Source organism: Saccoglossus kowalevskii, chromosome 12 (assembly GCF_978046115.1).
Source record: "Saccoglossus kowalevskii chromosome 12, keSacKowa6.1, whole genome shotgun sequence".
Taxonomy (NCBI): Eukaryota; Metazoa; Hemichordata; class Enteropneusta; family Harrimaniidae; genus Saccoglossus; species Saccoglossus kowalevskii.
In genome coordinates this window covers 26,173,703-26,181,635 of record NC_140652.1, presented here as the reverse complement: position 1 = coordinate 26,181,635, position 7,933 = coordinate 26,173,703, and positions in this window count along the sequence as shown.

Sequence of the window (7,933 nt, the reverse complement as noted above, 5' to 3'; positions counted from 1 at the left end):
CCTTAATAACGACCTGTCTTTTGGCTGGACGGGTTGCAATGTCATTGTCCACAAGAAAAGGGTTCCCGACAAGAACCTCAACATCAAGTCGCTTCACAACTAATGCGTCTAGCTGGAATATGTGCTTATTTCTAGTTAGCTGGCAGTGAACCTCTCCAATAACATCAAGTGGAGTTACTCCATCAGCCTGATGAGCCATCTGAGATGCTGGTTCAATAGGCAAATTCACAGCTTTGGCAAACGAGGCTCTGATTAAATTAGTTGTGGCCCCGGTATCGAGAGTTACCTTAATGGGAATACTGAGATAATATGTATTCGAAAATGGAGACTGTATTACATTAACCCGTAGAGTTGTTGGTAGATCAATTAGGGCATTTGGAACTACACACTCATCTGGTATATCATGTTCCATATCATCAGGTGACAGTTGGTAGTCCACTTCATTTTCAAGTGTGACCAAACGAGAACGGCTTATGGCACGCTTATCTGCTTCTGGCAAGTACCTACAGTCTATCAGTGTATGTGAGGAATGCCCAGGTCTACCAGCCGTTCTACAAAGAACACACATTTTGGTGGCTTATTGCGTGCTGCATACTTCTGGTCACGGGAATTAACTTGGTTTCTTATTGGTCGGTTGAATGCACCTGTACGAAGCACCTTTGTATCTTCAATGCTATGTAACTCGTCTAATAGAGATGACATGGCTTGCGAAATTTCGGGTTTCAAAGAGGCCAAGGATTTATTACGTAGTTCTGCACCATATTTCTGCTTCACTAACTGTGGGAGTTCTGGGTTAATGAGTTGTAACCATAGAAAAACGATGGTGTTCTCAAGGGTTGGGGTCATGTCTTCATCATCTGGAACCTGGTCACTGTGATGTGTAATACCGCCATCTTTGGTCAATAAATTATCTTCATAAAATGCCATAATGCGCTGATACAAATCTTCAGGTTTTTCATCTGGTTGTAGGCGAATTTTATCAAGATCCAAAAAATGAGCCCCTGAGGACTGAAACCCATAATTCTGTCTGATTTTCTGCCAAATATCACTGAGCGAAGTACATTGCTTAATGATGGAGTTACGTGATATAACTGTGCAGTAATTTGCTATCTGGCCGAGCATTAATTCAAGCTGAACATTTTTCTGGGCTGCAGTTTTTCTCAAATCGGCGGGGATGGGGCTTCCATCATCCTGTAATCCTCTAGTTGAGTCGGCAGTATTTTTCTTCTTCCATTCAAATCCATCAACAAGGAATGTCGAGAAATTGTTATCGTGTGAGAGGATATACAATAAATTCTGTTTCCAGTTTTCAAATGAATTAGTGGTTTCATTTTTGGTGAGTTGCCATTGTTTTGGAGCGCGAGTGGATGCCATAATAGTTTAAATGAGTCAAATCAGGGTTCAATGGTGCACAGCAATATCACAAACAAACTTGAAACTACACAAGGGTCGCAAAAACAAGAAAACTACTTAGCTCAAAAACTGTCTTTGTTCCGACAAAATGTCCACATCAATCACACAGGTGAAAGGCTTGACTTTAGTCTTCTATTTGTTGAAGTCACAAGTGTCGACGTAGGCTCTTTACGCTGCCACCACGGCAATTGAGACAAACCAATGCTGTATTGTGCGGACGTAGTTTAATGGCGGATAACAAGGACGTGTACAGAGAAGTAATAATGAACAAACAAACAGAACGAAAGAACAACTCAGATGGTCGTGTGATGGCGGAGAGCTCTTCGGACCATTCAATGTTCCATTTTTTATAACTGTAAATTGTAAAAACGTCTTTTTTTCTTTGTAAATTGTAAAAATCCCTTTTTATTTTCCGTAAAACTGTACCAGCTACCCCCTTGCCCCCTTCTTAATAAGAATGCTGTGATTTGTTATCATAATACTTAATAATATGAGCTGGTGGGGCTGAGTTTCAGAATTGATTGAACACGTAGTTCGGCGGTCACATTTCGTTAAGCTAACACGGAAGTGGCCAATATTACGAATAAAAGTATAACATGTCACGTGAATTTAAGCGCTATGATTAACATCCCAAAAAAATATTTGATTAGAGTAATGTTTGAAAACCATGGTGGATTTAAATAAACCCTGAAGAGCTCTTCTTAACTTCCTGTGGTCTCAGTGATGTATAATGAATAAAAAGAATAGCACATCACTGTTAGGGTATACTGGTATTCACCGATGTTTTAATCTCCATTTTCACGGTCAGGCCGATGTTTGTTGCCCTATGTTAGGAATAGAAACATTTAAGTAACTGTTTGGGGAAAAAAACGTAAATTTCTGGCCGAAGATCCCTCAATGGCGATCTAATTGAGTCCCGAGAAGATTCTAGATACACTTCTGCCAACGCTGATACAAGATACGTCACAGGAAAATACCCCTTCCCGAAATGCATCAGGAGCTGTTGACCTTTAAACATATATTCATTTGTACATACCAATGACCTTCGAACTCTTCCGTTTATATCAAATTTATGAATAAGCGTTGTAAATATGCGCCTGTGATTGCCTGTGTTAATCATTCCTCTGGCACGTGCGTAATTCTAGAGAAACGCTCATATACATTGCCTCCAGTGGCGGCGGCACAAGGAGAGCAGAAGGGGTGATCGCCCCCTCGAATAAAAATGTTGGAGGGGCGTCGCCCCCCTAAAATCAAAATGAAACCCTTTTTCGTCCGCAAAATTTGCCGCTCAAAATGCAGGAAATAACGTTTCAAAGGGTCTAGATTTCAAGCAAAATTCCGTGCCGCCGCCTCTGGGCAATGATTTGATGGTACCCGAGCAAAGTACATATTATAATCAAGAAGCTAAATGAGTTAAAGTCTGTGTAAAAAGGGTTGCATTATACTTGTTTCAGTGCAATACATACTATTGTTTGACCAAAGGTCTGTTACTATTAGTCATTTTGTTTTAAGTGGCGTGGCAATCAGAAAGAGTATGACATAGTATAAAGTTCAGTGCGTCGATTGAGTGTTCTAATCATGAAGTTGATACAGGTTGGGTCACTTATTTTGCCGCCCATTTGCGTTATTTCCTGTAACTGGATCACTCGTAGTTTTATCGGCAATGCGTCCAGACACTCAAGTAAATCAGCCTTAGACTGTAAAACATTCAATAGGGCTTAGTACTTTGATATCAGGGAGGTTGTTAAACTAGTGTAACTTGTGCCATTTTTGTTCACGACTTCTTCTCTGATTATCATTATTTATCTTGAACTCTACTTTCTGCAGCCCCTGACATGCAATGTTTTGTTTGTCTTCTGTGTCTAGCTTGTATTTGTTAACAAATCAACAAGTTAATAACAACTATGACAATAGTATGCAGTGCCATGTCACTTCGTTTAGCATTATTTCACACAAGAGCGTTAGGCAAAAGTGTTGGATCAGTGATACATTCTGCTTTGAAATATTTAAGAAATAATATTCGTATTAAATATCTAGATACTGTGCCATTATATCTATATTTAATGTCCTCACTGATTTGACACGTACTGAATAAATTGAGAAAGTCGTAAGCATACATGAGAGATGCAAATAAAAAACATTTCACAGCGCCGTCACCGATGAATTGCGCGCGCTTCCACTTCACAGTTGCGTGCGCGTTGATATTCCGCTATAATTGAGAAATTCCCCCAAACTATAAAAAAGACACTGCGTACCAGACTTCTCGTTCGCGAACATTATTTATGGTGTTCATAGTTGACGGTCGAGTGCCAATTAAACACATCATCATTATTTTAGTGTAAAATAGTACGTAATGTTTATGTAATGGTTTTCAAAGATCTTTATAAATACATAAATAAACCACATTTTTCATGAACATATTTTTTGAGTTATCACACCCTGACGTTGGCTGTACAAATATTATTCAAAAACAGAGTCACCCGGGTAGTTAGTTGTTAACAACCCATCAGTTATTGTAGCTGCAGTATTGCGAGGGTATATCGTTGTTTTATTGGCGGTAAGATTATTTCGCCCGCCATCAAACTAATGCACAGAACGGCAGCTACGCATCTAGTGACAGCGATGCATCATAAGTGCCCGCACAACAGCAAATATTAAAATTTCTACATTTCACGGCAAACGTTCGATATTTTGCACAGTTTTGTGAATTATGTTTGTTAATGATTGAACATGGTGTATACCTTCTTCTATAAAAGGCAGACATGCATAATAATGCGAAGAAGAGCATTGTACACGACGTCGTAAACAATAGTACAAGCATTGGATGAAACATTGAAGGTCACGTGTTCTATATGGCGAACACCTATTGGTCAGCTTTGGATTTGTCATACCCCGTCTATTTATTATTAAGAGCGGGGTGAAAGCGTCCTATATTCGAATGTTTTCAAAAAGCGCGCGGCCATATCTTGTACGCGCCCTACGTACGTTTTCTAAAACTCGGAGTCTGAGCAAGACGCAAAATCATTACATGTACGAGTTCCATCAAAAGACCACCACGACAATCTCATAGTACGGTTTTTTCCATTTCTAGAATGTTACTAATAACTTATTTCATCAAAGAATGAAAATATTCACGTATTATTTTTAGTATTTTATTAACCAAGACACTTTTGCATACCGCCCTTGGTTCACGTTATCATACCTATCATCTGAATGCTTAGTAACATGATTATTTATGGTTTCAGGTGAGCCTATTTCAACATCTGTGTCGAGTTCTATGGCGAATTTGTACACTTCAGCATTTGATTCAGGCTGCGTGTGACACATTCAGGTATATGTAATCACTAAGTTAAGACACACTTGACTAGTATACTTAATTACTGGCCACAAACCTACTGGACACAATATACTTGCTAGTCAAAAGCTATCAAAAAAGTACTTCTGATATTTAAGTATATTTTTCCACTCATTTCTGACGCCTGTGACTGTTAATTGTATTGTTTGTAAATATTCATGAATGTAGATTCAATTTAGAACGTGATTTAGGGGAAGAGTGAACGTGACGATATAGAGAATATATAACCTATTTGAAAGGCAAATATTTTATGTGACCTCTCGCTCTTTGAGAGAGATTTGGGTGTAACATACTAACACGATTAGGCTAGTTAATAGTATATATTATCATACAGATGATATCGTGTATAATAATGCAACATCATTTCACTATTTACGATGTAATACCACGTACAATATCACGGTAAAATTGTGTTACATTGATACTGGCACAAAACTACAGTTATAGTTATACTACAAATGTGATACTGCAATATTATACCATTAATAATACTGATTTACTTTACAATAATAATAATACTATAATACCGATTATATAATTACTGATGTGACATACTAAATATGTTTAAGTAAAACAACAATATTAATATTAAAGTCTCATACATATTACTTCATTTTTGTTTCAGCAATCGTACTGACAATTTTACTGGTCACGTAATACTAACCGTACACATACAATATTATGACAGAACCCCACATCCTGCCCGTGGCTTTCGTTGCGTATGGAAGTTGTTTTCACGAGTAATGATGTGTATGCTGCAGCCGTACTTTCACGAGCGAAGTGTGTCTACCTGATGCATCTTAGTTGGTCCTTTGTCGTACTTGTCGTTGATTTGTTATTTACAACTTTGCATTTGAAGTTCCTGTAATCAGTGCAATCTGCCAAAGAATTCCGTATGCCCCGAGGATGTGTCAAAGACTTTTTTGGTGTATGCTGTCAAATGCCTTTTCAAGATCTACATAGTTGATATAAACATGTCTCTGCTACTCTGTGCATTGCTCAATGATGGTCCGGGAGGTCTATAAACCTTTTTTTATTTGATATCCTCATGATGACCTTCGCCAGGATCGAGTGGCTGAAGAACGTGAACAGCCAACTTTGAAACAGTTCTGCACTGAGGCTGTCCTGATTAGCAACGAAGGAATAAATTGTGGTGGGTGAGATAGGGTTGCGTTGTGTAGAGAAATAGACGTTCATGAGACAAAGTCAGAGTTCTGAGAGATCCACTTTATTGCAACACGTCAGCTTGGAGTATTTGCATGCCATCAAAATAGAATACATAACTGTGATTATTTTAATTCAAAGTGGAATATTCCACTATTATAGCAACAAGTAATTATCCTTAGTTACGAGGTCAAAGGTTATACAAAGAGGCGACAAGATCAACGCCTAACTTGCAACATTAAATGGTAAACAAAATACGATGTCATACAACATGGGTAAACAGTAGAAATCTAAACCAATGCATATAAATACATTTTTAAATGTTGATTATATAGGAGCTCTCAGCAATATACTCTCAACGGCAGCGAAATGTCTCACAATCAACTCAGTCAATCAACTTTGAAAATTTTACATATGAATCCTCAAGGTAGAAATATGTTTTTCTTCAACAAATCAAGTGAACTGAGGGTGCTATTTCTCACCCTTCTCAACACAGCATATATCAAGGTTGGCATAACAACAATATAAAAGAGGGTACATATAAACACACTATTATATATTAGTTCAATGTTCTTAACATATGATTCTTAGACTAGAGTTAGTGTCATTAATGTGACCTTGTAATTTATATAGAGTTCTATCAATTGTATACAATAAATGATAGATACATGCATTTAAGATAATTCTAAAGAGTAATTGCTTACAATTAGAATTATACAAGATTCTCATCTAGTAGTGAGTGAATTTGTTCAGCGGCCAGTACCGCAGCAGCTCTTTTCGAGTTCAAAGGTCTTACTGTGTTCAAAGAGTTTATTTCGTTGTCAGGGGCAACAGGCAACTAATTGCCCGTTTCTTAAGTGATTAAAGCAGGTATGTTCTCAGGAGTTTCTGTATTCAGTTCAAGCGGGTAGAGGCGAGATATAGGTTGATTAGTCTTACCATGTTCGGTTTTCAATTCAACAACATGAACAACTCCATCAGCTCCAGGTAAAAGTTTGGTAACTCGTGCTAGCTGCCAATTCACACGTTTAGTAACATCTTCATGTATCAAAACAATTTCTCCAATACGAACACGATTTGATGTGGTTACTTTAATTTCGTTCAAATGTCGCTCAGTAAGGGAAGTCAGATATTCATTTACCTATCGTTTGCGGAAACCATGCTACAATGCAGAGAGGTACTGCTCTCGATTGTTAGCAGTAATGTTATTCAGTTCGAAATTAGGGTTAGGATTACTGGCGTTGATTTGAGGCAGACTTCGTAGTGGACGACAATTTAGGAGATGGGATGGCGTCAGGGGTGATAAATCATCAACACTTGGCGACAAATAAGTCAAGGGTCTGTCATTTACTGCAGATTTCACATCGGATAATAAAGTTCATAATTCAATAAAAGCGAGGTTTAGAGCGGCGTGCGGTGAAGCGACGTATTGCCAATAGGAATGAGGTAGTAAAGAGATCAGTCAATAATTCAAGATGGGACGCACGTGTTGTACAACATGTAAACAAACAAACGTACGGTTTGAGAACAGTTCTGTTGTACGGATTTTTAACTAACAAATGTCCGCTAAAATCCATACCACAAAATTCCAATGGCGCGGCTTCTCTAACTCTAATATCTGGTAGTGCAGTTTAAATTGGTCGTGGATATGGGAGACCGTCTACTTTCCTGCAAACAACAGGACGTAGCGTGTTGTTTACATGACGACGTATCGCTGGGATCCAATATCGTTCGCTTATTTCTGTAGCTTTAGTAACGGGTCCACCATGTTCGTTCTAGTCGCGTATGAGCATCGCGGATAATTAGCGTCGTATAGGGATGATTCTCGTTGAGTAGAATTGGATGTACCGTCCAAGAAGGTAGAGAAGCATTTTGAAGTTTTCCTCCGATACGTAGTATTGAGCAGTCATCAATATATAATCGTAATTGATATTGCAATTCTCCAATCGTTTTTCGTTTATGCTGTAGCGACTCTTGTTCAGCTTCGTAGTGTTTACCTTG